This window comes from Notamacropus eugenii, chromosome 3 (genome assembly GCF_028372415.1).
Source record: "Notamacropus eugenii isolate mMacEug1 chromosome 3, mMacEug1.pri_v2, whole genome shotgun sequence".
Classification (NCBI taxonomy): domain Eukaryota; kingdom Metazoa; phylum Chordata; class Mammalia; order Diprotodontia; family Macropodidae; genus Notamacropus; species Notamacropus eugenii.
This window is the reverse complement of record NC_092874.1, coordinates 48416525-48431795: the sequence shown is the minus strand read 5'-3', so window position 1 is coordinate 48431795 and position 15271 is coordinate 48416525. Positions and strand designations below refer to the sequence as shown.

General features: G+C 38.4%; 2 long non-coding RNA genes across 3 annotated transcripts in view; one reads left to right on the top strand and one right to left on the bottom strand.

Annotated features, from left to right (window-relative positions):
• The window catches only part of LOC140530917 (uncharacterized), a 1083438-nt gene extending 1078414 nt beyond the window's left edge, over positions 1-5024 (top strand). The window contains exon 13 of the long non-coding RNA XR_011976155.1: positions 4902-5024. This is a non-coding gene — a long non-coding RNA (uncharacterized lncRNA). The remainder of the gene's footprint in view (positions 1-4901) is intronic.
• Positions 1-12161, bottom strand: part of LOC140530920 (uncharacterized) — a 121403-nt gene extending 109242 nt beyond the window's left edge. For both annotated transcript variants that reach the window (XR_011976164.1, XR_011976165.1), the window contains exons 1-2: positions 12051-12161; positions 10657-10770 (exon numbers count right to left, since the gene is read on the bottom strand). This is a non-coding gene — a long non-coding RNA (uncharacterized lncRNA). The remainder of the gene's footprint in view (positions 1-10656; positions 10771-12050) is intronic.
• Between the last annotated feature and the right edge of the window lie 3110 nt (positions 12162-15271).

Genomic DNA, 15271 nt, shown 5'->3' with positions numbered 1-15271 from the left:
ATGCCTGATGTGTAGTACCTGGATTTCAGTATCCTTCTTCATTCTGAGATTCAATTAAAGAATTCTAATAACCTAATAAGCTCCAAGGGAAATTTAAGAAGTTTATGTATGTCACTTGTATCCTAAAATGGAATAATCAAGTAACAATCTAAAATGCTTTTGGTGATTGGTGTTTTCATTCCAACAGGCTCCCTTGTGACCCTCTAAGTTATAACTCTTCAGAGGCTATGGCTACTACAACTACTACTCCTACTACTACCATTACCACTACTACTACTGCTCCTATACACACAACACACACACACACACACACACACACACACACAGGTAAATATGTCCAGAATGTCTTTGCATGCCTTCATATTGTCGTATTATTCACGTTCTTTGGGGTCAAATCTAATTTAGATGTATTTGAGAAGACTTCACATGGTTTGCAACTATGTTGTCCATATCTAAAGCATCCAATTATAGAAGAGATCATTTGAAGACAGTCACATGTAACCTTTAATATTTAAAAATTAAAAGTATGTCACATACATCTCTTAACTCAAATCATCACACAAGTTACTGGAAAGTCTCTTTTCTTCACTATACATTAATTTTATTTTCTTTTCAAACTTTTGACAGTAGTTAAAAGAAGTAAGTATGTATCTACATTTATATACCATATATCCATAACAGCTTGTTAATTACTGTTTCCTCGTCTCCATTTGATTATTCATTTATGTATTTGCATATATGTTTTCCTAGTCACAGTTAGCAGGTGTACTATTCTGGTTCTCTTTTCTTTGCTTTGCATTGTTTCACATGTCTCCAAAATTCTTTGAATGTCTGATCTTTTTTAAATTTTAAGAGCATTGTGGTATTCCATTACACCAACAGTTAATTCAGACATTCATTCACTATTAGAGAGTTTGATTATCTATAATTCCTTACAATTACAAACAATGCTTATTCACATATATGTACACACACAGATATAAGCAATACATGCATGTATCACAAATTGACCAATTAAATCAGCCTATTGAGGTTTCAATTCCAAGCTGATAGACATGCATTGTTGATTTTGTTTACAAAATTGCTTCTTTATTTATGCTAAGGATTCGCATTGCTTGGTATGCAAAATAGTTTTACTCCAAACATTCCTTAGTGTGTTCTGATTTTGTATAATGTGTTGCTTAAGAGTTTTATCTTCCTTACTTTTGTTTGTTAACTTACTCATATACCATAGAAGATCAGACTCATATGAGCCAATATTTTTCAATGCACACTTATGTTATTATTTCTCCCTTAATGCTATAAACTTTTTATTTATGAACATTCATAGACATAAGAAAAAGCATAAATATGCTTGTTGACACGGCATATTATACAGCTTCTATTAAAAGCTGTATATCCAAAAGCTGTATATCCAAAAGCTGATATCCAACCCTGGACTATCAAGTTACAAAGGACATCCTTCACATTTGAAAACTGAGCTTGGTTGACAGTTCTGGGAATCCCTGAAGATCACAGTGTCTTGATCTAGAATTTATTTTTGGACAATCTCTTAGTTGTTTTTTTAAAGGTATCTTTTTGCTTTTTTCTTTTACTTTTCTTATTTGTATTTGTCTGAGTTAAACTTTCATTCATGATATATTTTTGAGTTTTCTCATTCTTTGGGCTTGTTAGAATTTAATTTTGTTTCATAGCTTCCATTCAAACCAGAAAATTTGCATGTGCCTACTTCAAATTATTTAATTTTTAGCCTTCTTGGTATTTTAAGCTACAATGATTAATAAAAATGCCATAGACCTTAAATATGGTATCTTGGGGTTCTAGTTGTCAGGAGTCACACCCAAATGAGAATCAAAACCCAGTCCAGGTTGCCAATGTATCAAGTCTCTAAAATGACTCACTTGCTCTCACCTATATGTAGGCTCTCTGTTGGTTATGGAATGTAATTGGCTTCTGCTCCAGAAAGGAATAAAAGCTTTCTTCATGGCTGCTAATCTGGTTGCTTCTCTTTTGCCTTTTGCCTTAATTAGACCTCCAGACTCTATACTAATCTACAACCTTTTAAGAAAGGTTTTAAGAAAGATTTCTGGCTTCCATGTGTTCCTTGCCTCTTCCAGTCCCACTTCTGAACCCTTGAACATTTCCTTGGTCCTGAGGTGATATTAATACAGGAGCAATTGGTTCTTTGCATGAGTCACTTGACAGGTATTTCTTAAGCATCCACCCAGTACTACACAGACTACAAATTAGGTACCAGAAATGATCCTAGTACACAACGTTGTTTGTTTCTGGTTGGGAAGATGGTCTTTACAAGAAATAGTCAGATATGACAGCTAATGAAGGCAAAATAATTTACAACAGCAATTCTTAACCTTGGATGCATGAACTGTAAAGAAAATTCTGATAACTGTATTTCAGTTATATTAATTTTTCCCTCCTAATTCTATGTATTTTATTTTGTGCATTTAAAAACATTCTGAAAAGGGGTCCACAAGCTTCACCAGACTGTCAAAGGGCACAATCCATCTGTCTGTCTGTCTGTCTGTCTGTCTCTCTCTCTCTCTCTCACACACACACACACACACACACACACACACACACACACACACAATTAAAAGAGAGAGATCAATACAATCTGGATTATCCTAAAAGAAGTATCTAGGAGAGGGATAGAGAGAGAAAGGAAATAAATGTATGCTAGGAGAGGAAAAGAGGAAGTAATAAAGGCAGAGCAGAAAGTGACATAGTCTTTTGAGAGATTAGAAGACAGAATTCCTTTTGAGGAATAGTGGGAAATAAGCTTCTATGATGGAGATGGGTGCAGATATTGTAGAAAGCTTTAAAAAGAGAAACTGGGACCTCTTCACTTAAACCATAAGAAAACAGGGAACAAAGCTGAATTATGTGTTCTCTCCCAGCACCCAGTAGAGTGTGTTGCACAGAATACAGACAATAAATATTTGTTGACTGAACATAAGCTGAATGCTCTGATGACTAAGGGTTGGCTCTTCTATAAGTGTATGACAGAGTAAAAGTGGATTTTGTTGTTTTAAATCAATCTGAAAGAGTTCTGAAGGACTAAATGATACGGGAAGGGAACAGAGGCACAAAGATTAGCTAGTAGGCTACTACAGTAATTCAGGCATGAGATAATAAGGCAGAATCAGTATGGGACGGTCAAGAGAGTACTGAACATGGAACAGAGAATCAAGCCATGAACGGACATTGATTAAGCTCCTACTGTGTGCCAGGTTTCATGATATAAAGACATTAATGAAGCCACCCCTGCTGTCTAAAAGCTTATATTCTATTGAAAGAAATAACATACAAACATATAAATAACCATAAAGTACATATGAAAGAAATGCAAAATAATTTGTGTCTGGGGGGATTAGGAAAGGCCTCATGCAGATGTGTTTTTGTTATGTTCAGCAAATTCTTGTTACCCCATTTGGGATTTTCTTAGCAAAGATACTGGAGTGGTTTGCCATTTTTCTTCTTTAGCTCATTTGACAGATGAGGAAACTGAGGCAGAGTTAAGTAACTTGCCCAGGATCACACAGCTAGTAAATGTGAGGCCAGATTTGAACCCAGGAAGACGAGTCTTCCTAACTTCAGGCCTAGAACTCTATCCACTGTACCACCTAGCTGCCTCATGTAGCTCATATCTGAAGAAATTTAGGAATTCTAAAAGGCAAACATAAAGAGGGAGTAGACTCCAGGCAGTGTATACAAAGGCACAGAGGTAAGAGATGGAACGTCATGTTCTGAAAAAAACAAATGGACCAGTTTGGTTGTAACATAGGGTACATGAAGGTGATTAATTAAGTAATTAAGTACCGTGCAATAAAGCAATCTAAAGCTAGACTATGGAGGGCTCTAAATGCCAAGTGGAAAAGTCCGTATTTTATCCTAGAAGATAAAAGAAGCCATTGGAACTTTTTGAGCAGGGTATTGATGTGATGAGAACTGAGCTTTGTCAGCTCTATGGGAGATGGAGGCTTAAGGCAGGGAAGTCAATCCCAAGACTAATCATCAAGGTAAAAGATAATAAAGACTGAACTAAGGTAACACAGATTGAATAGTGAGAAGAGGATGGATAGAAACAAGACATATTGTGGATGCAGAATCCACAGGGTTCAAAGCCAGTGCCTAACATTTATAGTCCATGTGACTATGGGCAAGCCACTTGACTTGTAACCTACATAGGCATCTGTAAATTGGGGATAATATTAACTTAAGTGCACACATCATTCTGGGAAAAGATTCATAGGTTTCACCAGGAATCTATGACATTAAAAAAAAGAGAAAAGGTTAAGAACTCCTGACTTTGAGGATTTGACTATAGGTAATACATCCAGGAGGTTGGTAGACAAGAGCCTGAGACTTCATTTGTAGACTCAAGAGGCTTGGGAAGTAGTGAAAAATTTATCAAGAAAGGCTAGCTGGGGAAAAAAAAAAAAACTTGGTCAGAAGTCAGCACCATGGATGGCTCCAAGGGAAGCTTGTTGCTCTAACACCTTTTTAAAGTGAGACAAACTGGCTCCTTTTCCCTGGAGGCAGCCTGGAAGTACTTGGCTAGTTGTCTGCTGTGTTTTAATGGACTAGGTCTGTTACACATAGTCTATATTTTCTCTTACAGTCTGTTCTACACAGCCTAAACTTTTGAATTTTTTCCTCTCTTCTACTTGAGTAGCATTTTAGAGTTTATAAATCACTTTCCTCACAACAGCCTTGTGAAGTAGGTTGTGAAAGTGGTTTACTTTTCATTTGCCTCCTCTAGGATGTCACACCCTCTTTTGCCTGGCAGAGTAGAAATTTGGGGGGTATGAACTGAACCAGAAGAACTATGAGGCTCCTTCCAACACTAAAATTGTTTAATTCTGTGGTATTCTCACCAGGAACTGAACATTTGGACCTTAACAGGAAGCAATGAGTCAAAGACAGCAATCAGAAATCACCAACACTGCCACTATGCTTGTGTCTGGTTTCACAGGGTCCTGCTCACTCTCACAGATGCATCCTTGGCTGCTTAAGAAGCAGAGGTGAGGCATATGGCCTCAACTGCCATGTTAATCCCCACTGGTAGGGTGATTGACTCTAGCAGTAAAAATTGCAGAGCAATACCTCCCTGCCTATGCACCTATGTACAGGAGCCACATAAAACAACTGGTTTGAATCTCTGGGAACCCCACCTCTGACACCCACTAGCTATGTGACCATTATGCAAGTGACTCACTATCTCTCAGTTTCAGTTTCTTCATCTTAAAAGTAGACATAATATTTCTTGCAGCATCTACTTTATAGGGTTGATGTCAGACTCCAATGAGAGAATATGTATGTATGTGTATATATACACACACATAAAGCACTTTAAAATACCTATTATCATTATTAAATGTCTTTCACCAAATGCTGTTATCACTTTGATAGACTCTGCTGTCTTATTTAGCTGAAGTTACTTCACTGAGGTGAGAGAGGTATTATTTTGGGCTGTCTGTGAACCAGATCATATATGACAGGACTGTATTACCCAAAGTATATTGTCCCTGAAGTTTGAGGTGATTTGCCCTTCTTGTCTTCTGTGATCATCTGTCCCGAGCAATGGCTATTCTATAACCATAAGTTGAGAAGAAAGTTTTCTCATTATCTATATTTCTGAAAGAGTAGTGTCTAAATGCAGACTCCTACTGATCTTGATTTGCTCGGGTAGTTGGAGGTCTTTGAGGAGGAATCTTGCATAGTGTCACTAGGAGTCTATGATGAGTTTTGGCTCCCCCCACACACACACATAGATGTCTGTCTGAGGCATGGTCATCTAAAGCTCTCAAGGACTTTGGGTACCATCACAGACCATCTTACCAAAAGTCTCAATGGAACTTTCTGGTTGTTTAGTCCTATAAACTTCTTCAGGCCTATACTCCTCTCCATGTTGTCAGTACTTGGCCTTTCCTGTGATTAACATATCTCTCTATCTGCCTACTCTCTTAATCCCAGATAGCGTGGGCTTGGAGAATGGAGAAACTTTGGCATGAATACTATCCCTGACACCTACTAGTTATATGACCATGGACAAGTCCTGTGACTTCTCTGTACCTCAGTTTCTTCATTGGTGAGGTAGGTGGAAATAAGAATGAATGAATGAAAAATCATTTATTAAGGACTTAGAGTGTGCTAGGCACTTTCTTCTGTACTAGGAAAGAAATGCAAAAAGGCTAATTTCTGCCCTCAAGAAGTAGACATTATATATTAAGGCAAGAAAACACATTTAAGGGAGTGGTGTCTAGGGAAAGATGCTTTGATTTAGAAAGTCATGTGTAAGTTAAGCGGAGGCATAGGAGAGTTGTTTGAATATTCTTACTCAAAAGGCTCTCTAATCTCATTAATTTTTCCAGTGATTCAGATCATGATTCATCCATGCTTGACCATCCAATGTGTTTCTTGCCTCTCAACATACTAGAGGCCTTCCTTGCGTACTTCTGATATCAAGAGAATACCTGTGAAAAATTCTGCCATCTCTCACCCTTGCAATGTGACCAGCCCATTTTAAATTCTTATTATATAATTTCTTAATGACAGTTCTTACTTCTTTTCTTCTTTAAGCTCCTTGTTGGTTTTATGTCGTATCTTGGTCACATCAACTGAAAACCCTCTCCATTACCTTCTGTGTGAGATACATTTCTAGTTCTTCAGAAACTTTTGGATTGCATGGCTCCCTGTCATATAACAACACCAATAAAATGTTGATGTTGAAAAAGATGAGTCTTTGCCTTCAAGGTAACCCTGGAATCATTAAAGAGAATTTGAAATGTCTTTAAGGCAATTTCTGTCTTCACCTCTAGGCCCAATTCACTGACCATTTATTCCAGAGGTGTAAAGCTCCAAGTACTGCCCAATTCAGACTAAAATGTGGTTGGGAAATATCTAGCAAAATAAATAAAAATATGATATAACATAAATAATGTTAATTTGTGATTTTCTAAGTCAATATAGATCATGGATTTTGTTCTATTTGAGTTTGACACCACTGATCTAAACTGTCTACATCATAGATTCACACTAATGTAATGATTAACTCTATAGATGGAAACAACCTATGAAACAAGAAAAAAAATAACCTGATCTTTAGTTGTATTTAAATAGAATGTCCAGAAAGAAGGAAATCTTGTTTCTGTTGTAGTCTGCTATGGTCAGCCAGAATATGGAATATTGTATTTGGTTCTGAGACCCACATTTTAGGAAGGATACTGACAAAACAGATCATATCCAGGGGAGATCAGTCAAGATAGACTAAAGGGTATGCTATAGAAGGATGATTTGAAGAAACAAGGGTGTTAAGATGGAAGAAGAGAGGCCTAGAGAAAGGAGGGAGGGACATGATGGGTATCTTCAGGTATCTGGCTCCAGAGAGCAGTACTAGGAGCACTGGATAGAATCTGCAGAGAAGTACATTGTGACTCAATATAAAGAAAAATTTCCTAGAGAATTCATAGTCAGATTTGTTGTACAGCCCTGAACACACAGGTCTTTAGAGTTGTATAACTTCTTGTTGGAGGTGGCACAGTAGACAGAGTGCTGCATCTGGAGTCAGGAAGACCTGAGTTCATATCCTACCTCACACCTAACTAGCAGTATGGCCCTGGGCAAGTTAACATTTCTCAGCCTTAGTTTCTTCATCTGTAAAATGGGGATAATAGCTTCTATTTCAAAAGATTGTTGTGAGGATCAAATGAATTGATATTGATATTTAAAATACTTTATAAACCTTAAAGTACTACAGAAATGCTAACTATTAATATTATTGTCATGCACACATAATTATGAACAGACTGGTACAGTAGAATGTCAACTCATTAAGGGAAAAGACCGTTACATTTTTGTCTTTATATCCCCAAAGCCTAGCTCAATACTTGGCACACAGTAGGTGCTTAATACATTTTTCTTGAATTGAACTGAATTGAATTAGGGTATGAGTTGAAGTAAATGATTTGAGTTTCCTCCCAGCTCTTGGGATCTCTGGTTTATGATCCCCTTCTTGCTAATAATCAGGGATCATAAATTCCCTATAACTTGAGGAAGGCAAGTGATACAGTAGATAAGTACTGGACCAGGAGTTAAGAAAACCTGAGCTCAAATACTGCTTCAGACACTTTATATTTGTATGACCCTGGACATGTCATTTAACTTCTGTTTGCCTCTATTTCTTCCAATGTAAAAGGAAGATAATAATAGCACCTGCCATCATCATTCAGTGGGAGTTTGGAGTATGATGGAAAACAGAGCTGTGACTAGGAATCCTTCTTCCTGAGGCAAAAAAAAATGTTACAGGAAGCACATTTAAGCTTGATTTCAGGAAAATTTTTCCAACTATTAAAGTTGTCCACAATTGAAATGGGTTGCCTCATTTTACTCACTGGAGGTCACAAGCCAAAACTGGATGACCATTTATTTGTCAACAAGTCAAGTTAACAACCATTTATGGAACACTTATTAAGAGCCTGGCTTTGCTAAATTGGATAAACTGGTTGGGTATGTTACAAGGGGGACTCATTATGGGTACAGACTAGTCAGTGATTCTGAATTTCTAATAACAAAGTATTATTGCAGATTCTTTCTTAAAGGAATACTATAGGAAGATTATTTTTGGTTGCTATGTGAGGGATAGCTTGGAAAGGGGAGATCTCTCCTGGGAACAGAAAGACCAGTTGTAAAATGAGTGTCATAGAGATGATGAAGGCCTGAACAAGAAAAAGAGAGAAATGTGAGTGATGTGGAAGTAGAATTGGCCAAATTTGGTAGTTTAACTAATATGGAGGGAAAGGAAAGGAACGAATCAAGGGGAGACTCTAGGTTTGAAAACCTGGATGATTGATAGACTGGTTGTATCCTAAACAAAAATAGAAATGTTTGGAGAATAGCCTAGTTTAGGGGAAAAGGTCACGAGTTCTGTTTTGGAGGTGCTGAGTTTGGCATGCCAATGGGATATCCCACTGGAAATGCTGAATAGGCAGCTGGTGACACAGAACTGGAACTCAGGAGAGCCATTAGAGGTGGATTTGGGAATCATCTGCATAGAGGTGATGAGATCACTGAGCGAGCATAGAAAAAGAAAAGAAAAGGTTCCTTAAAGGAGACCCATGATGAAGACACAGGTCTCTTGGTTCTCCTCCTACCCCTGTGGCTGATCCTTTTTAGAATCCTTCGCTGTCTTCTCAAGCACCAAGGTTCTGTCTCTGTCTCTTCACTTCTCTTTCTCTCTACTCTATCCCTTAGTGATCTGAACAATTGCTGTAGTTTCAATGATCAAATCAGAGAGATGATTTAAAAAATTTCCCACCATTTGGTTTAGTGCTTTCTGCATATTAAACATTTAATACAAATATTAGTTAAAGAATAGGTGGGAGTGGAATGGTGAAACCAGTGGTCTAGGACAATGATATTAAGTTTACTACCCTGAGAAACTGGTAGAATAGTGGCACCATTAATTAAAAAGAGACAAATCAAGAAGTGGAGCCAGTCAAGAGGAGAAATTTGGAACCTAGAGATCATTTAGTCTAGCTCCCTCATTTTCAAATAAGAAAAGTGAGGGTGAGAATGTTTCCATGACTTTCCCAATATCACATAGATAAAAAGGAGGTAGAAGCAACATTGGAATCCAGGTCCTCTGAATCCAGATCCAGCAATTGTTCTGCTGTATGGATAAGTTTGCAGGGTGATAGCCAAGGAGAAATGTTTGTAGTAGGTTGGAAATAGTCCATGAGAGATTGCAATGCCATGAAGTTAAAGCAGAAAAGTACAAAATTGGGCAATGATTCTATGCTCCTGGGAATCGTTAGAAACTACCAAATATAAGCCAATCTAATCCAACAAGAACTTAATTAAGCATCTATTATGTGCAAGGAACTGGAGATAGCAAGATGAATTAAAAAAACTTAAATTCTACTGAAGGAAATAGAAACAAGTGGAAGACATAAGTGGGGGAGAGCCAAATACTAGCTCTGAGCACTTGACGTAAATTTTATGAACTGTACGAACATGTTTTGGGGCACAAGATTTTCAGTGGTGCGCACCTTGGCTCTTTCCTATGCTAACCAAGACTTTGACCAGCATTAAGAAGGAAGCAATCCAACTCTGTGATTATTCTGTTCCACCATACGTAGCTATCAAGAAGAGAGGAAAACTAGTGTATTCTTTGTTGGATACATAATTAGATGTTCATTCCTTTCGGTCAGACTCTGTGACTCCATTTGGGGTTTTCTTGGCAAAGATACTGGAGTGGTTTGCCATTTCCTTCTCCAGCTCATTTGACACATGAGGAAACTGAGGCAAACAAGGTTAAATGACTTGCCCAGAGTCCCAGTTAGTAAATATCTGAGGTGAGATTTGAACTTGGGAAGATGAGTCTTTCTGACTCCAGGTTCTATCCATTTTTCCACCTAGCTGCCCCAAATTAGATAGCAGCATGTAATAAATACTAGGTCATTTTCAGCTTTAAGGAGTCTGACTCAGTACTAGTTAGCATTTTTATTACTGACTTCTATAATGGAATAAAGAGGTTGCTGACTAAATATGCCAGTGGGTGGGGTGGCATGGCGAGGCACCTTATAATTCTGGATTAATATTTTTAAAAACTCAACAAATTATAGAAGTACTTACGATACAGATGTGACAAGATGGCATCAGGATTATTCATTCACCCAGGCAGGAACAATTTACAATGTGGACTCGTGACATCCACAAGTCAAGGAAGAGGTTTTTGGTGCAAACAATCTGGGTGTTTAAAGAAATCACAAGATAAGTGAGTCAATAAAAAAGGGTTGTGTCTTTAAAAAAACCAACTAGGCTATCCAAACGGGAAGTTAGAAGGTAGGAGCCCCAAGATAATCTTGTTAAGTATTTATTTTGCCCTTACTCGAAAGCTGTCAGATCTGGTGACCTGCTAACTTAAATGAGATATGGAGGACTTGGGGAGAATCCAGGGGACAGAAATGATAAAAGGTTCTCTTTGGGCCCAAGAGAATAAAGGCCCCCAAATCTAAAGCAATGGGTAGAAGGTGAAAAGGGGAAATATTGCATTATTATATTATATTTTGGGGGGGAGGCAATCAAGGTTAAGAGACTTGCCCAAGGTCACACAGCTAATAAATGTCTGAGGTCAAATTTGAACTTGGGTCTTCCTGACCCCAACAATGAATTACTTTAAGGGGAAATAATTCTAATTATCCAAAAGGTGAATGGGCCACCACAGGAGGGAGTGGAACCTGCTTCCTTCCTACCTCCCTCCCCTTCAACACCTCCCCTTGGGAGTCATTCAGGTAAATGACCACTTGGAGGGGAATACTTGTGACCTTGAGGTCACATGTGGCCCTGTAGATCCTCAAGTACAGCTCTTTGACTGAATCCAAACTTCACAGAACAAATCCCCTTAATAAAAGGATTTGTTCTGTGAAACTTGGACTCAGTCAAAAAGCCACACTTAGGAACCTAGAAGGCCACATGTGACCTCAAGGTCACAGGTTCCCCACCCCTAATTTGGGGAATCAAAAAACATTTATCAGTTGTTGGCTCTGTGCCAGTCACTGTTCTAAGAGTAGAAGGTTCAAAAAAAGATAAAAAAAAAATCTCTGCTCTCAAAGTCACAGTATGTTTAGAGGGAATTTCTTGGACCACTCTTTGTCAGTTCTATCAACGAAATGATATTGTTTGGGTTATAGGTACAGGTTGGACTAAAAGGCCTCTGAAGTCTCTCCCAGCTCTGGGAGTCTGTAATTCTAGGACTTAAATTTGTGACAACTGAATAATACAGAGAGGGTGATCATAATGACTCAGAAGAAAAATAAATAAATAATGTGATTTATAACGCTGTATATACTTAGCATAAAGTTCTATATCCAAAGGGATGTGTGATTTCACTGGTAAGGGAGCTCCATCAATGCAGACTGACCCATATCAAAACCCTTCATGTCTCAGTAGCTAGTTTCATGAATTGTTGTGATAAAATAACGTACTTGATGGCTTACCTTTGAATAAGAAACCTCTTTCAGACTCACCTGACATGGTTTTCTGCTAACAGGTGGTTGCCAGGTCATGCTCTAAGCCTTTCCACTTTGTCAGGCCTTGCAGAACTTGTTTCCCACTGCCACATTCTTTGAGAATCTGAGGCTTCCTGCATGTCATGAAAGGGACTTTATTGGAGTAGGCTCTGTATACTCAAGACAGCATGGTATAGTGGATAGACAGCTAGCCTTGAAATCAAGAAGACCCAGATTCAAGTACTGGGTTTATCTCACATTTGTTGTATGACTCTGGATAAGTCACTTCTCACTTTCCCATGAAACTGTCTAAGACTTTAATTGTCTAGGAATCTTCTAAAAGGATGATATCATTGGTGAAAAAAATTGTTTTAACTTTATAAAGGATTTTCAAATTTGTTATTAAGATTTTAAAGATATTTTAAAGCTTTATTAAAGATACGGAGGTGATCTTGAAGACATTTGTATGTAATTTATTTTATAAACAATAAGCTGGCATTATCCAACTAAAGATATAATGCACAACAAGTAGGTTCCTTTGTAAAGTGCCTTTAGAAATTTTATTGTTAAAAACAAACAATAATAGCTAATATTTATGTGGCACTGGAAGGTTGCAGAATACTATATGTGCTGTTTCACTTGATCCTCATAACGACTCCTGCCTTGCAAGATAAACACTATTATTAGTTCCTGTTTACCTCAGTTTCCTCATCCGTAAAATGAGCTGGAGAAGGCAATGGCAAACCACTCTGGCATCTCTGCCAAGAAAACCCCCAGTGGGCCCACAAAGCATCAGGCATGACTGAAAAACAACTGAATGATAATTTAAAAAATCCAAGGTTGAAAATGGATAAGGGACTTGCCCAGGGTCACACAGCCAGCATGAGGCTGGAACAGGATTTGAACCCAGGTCTTTCTGATTCCAAGCTTAGCTCTCTGTCCATTATGCCACATGACTTTAAACAAAAAATAATTTTGCTGAGAATAAGATCCAGTGCACCCCATCTTCATTAATGTCAGATCAGGTTGATACTGAAGGAAGCATAAATCTATTAAGACATTAAGTTAATTTTTAAAAGCTTTTCACAATTTAAACAGAGAATTACCAAAAAGTAACATCATATAGTTGGAACCTAGCACACAAGTAATTTTCATTTCAAAAACATTTCCAGAGTGAGATGGAAAGAACACAGAACTGGAAGTCAAGAGGTCTGGATTCTGGACTTTTAGCAATGTAACTATAATCTTTCTGGGTCAGTTTCCTCATCTGTAAAAGGAGAAAGTTGGATCAGATGATCTTTGAGGTTCCTCTGAATTATAAAGGTCTACCATTCTACTCCTTGCATGTCACATGCCCCTGAACTGGTAAGTTTCAAACATGGAACAAAAAAATAAATAAACAATTTGAAACTAAAGATCAAAAAACCCCTCCCAGGTTAGGCCTGTTTTTGCAGCATGAAGAGATCTGACTGGTTTACTCCCTTAATAAAAAAGAATTAAAAATTTTTTTAAAAACCCACGTTACCCATGTTCAAGTCAAGAGGCTGAGGTTGGAGCGTAGAGCTGCTGACACACTTACACGCTCGGTTTTGAAACACATGTATCACAATCAGGGCTCTTGCTTGTTCCTTTGTTTGATTTCATCTGCATTTCTTGGACCCCTGCTTTTCCAGACTGCTGACCTTTCATGCGCCCTCCTAGGATGTCTCAGACTACCAGACCTTCAGCACAAGACAGGGTCCTTCAAGGTAACATTGGAGACCCTTCTCACTTTTTGTATGACATTTCTCTGAGGCTGAAGGTATTGTTCAGCCCAGGAATACATACATACATAAATATGTATGTATATGCATATATACATGTGCATTACATATATATATATTGTGTTTGTGTGTGTATGTGAGGGTGGGGAGGAAAGGAGAATGGTAGTAGGAGGGAACTGGAAGATGGGGAGAATTACATTAGAGGAGGGATGAGGTGAAAGGTTTGTCCAGGAGGTTGAGTTCAACTGGTCTTCATTGACTATTTGCTACTTGCATGACAATACCATAGGGATCCTGGGGGAAAAACACAGAGATGGGTAAAACTCCTGTTTCAATCCTTAAAAAGCTTACATTTTTATTAGAAACTGGTTTAGTTGGTTTCTGTTCCACTCAGAAGACCTTAGGGCTTAACCTAGTTATGAAACTGAGGCTTGTGGTATAGGGACCTTTCTGAATCTCAGCATAAAGGAGGAGCATAAGGGTGTGCCCACAGGGGACTGAGTTCCTTTCATTCACCCAGTTTCTTCATGGGTAAAATGCAGGAATTTTTAAGGTCCTTTCCAGGACCTTAGGTCAACCCTTAGTTCACCCCCTTCACTACTAAAATCTTCAGAGACACTCTCCTTTCCCAGGGGAGTAAGGGCATGGCAAAGAGCTGGCTGGAGGTTCCTTTCTCCCCCAGGTGAAAGAGCAGGGAGATTTATAGTCAGAGAATGATAACATTTAGTAAGCATTTCCTATGTGCAAAGCACTGTTCAGAATTCTGGGAACCAAAAGATAAAAGCAAGACAGACATTCCTATCTCTCAGGAACTCAAATTCTACTAGGGCAAATTTAACACATGCACAGGTAAGAATATACAAAGCAGGGAATAAAGAAATGGGGTAAGAGAACAGCCACATAAAGTGGTACAGGATAACTGTGAGGTGATAGCTGGGGAGAATGAGAGGGAGCTTAAGAAGGAGGTTGTATTCATCCTTCATTGCTGAAGAAGACCATGCCATCAGAGAAATAATGACATGACTTGCACTTGACTTTGTTTTGAGTGAGGGAAGGCTATGCAAGGTCACCAGCCTCACTTCTCCTCCAGAGCCATCTGAATCCAGTGACCTGATATTCATCAGGATGACTGGAGATGACCCAGGATGCACTGAGAGATCTTGGCCAGCATCTATGCAAGTACTCACTCAGGAAATGCCCATTCATTGAATAGACCTGTTTAAGAAGTAGTCAGGGCATGGCCCCTTCAATGAGGTCAAGAAAAAGAAAGACATCAGGCTGGGAGGGAAACATTCTTAAGCAAGGATGGAGGAAAAGAAGTTGAGAAAGGAATGCATCCCAGTCATAGAAGTCAGACTGTGCTGGGAGAGGCTTTCCAGACGAATCAGACTCATCTCAGTCTTTTGGAACATCTTTTTCTTAAAGTCTCAGCTAAGCTGCCACCCTATACCTGACATCTCCCCCATCCTTGTGACC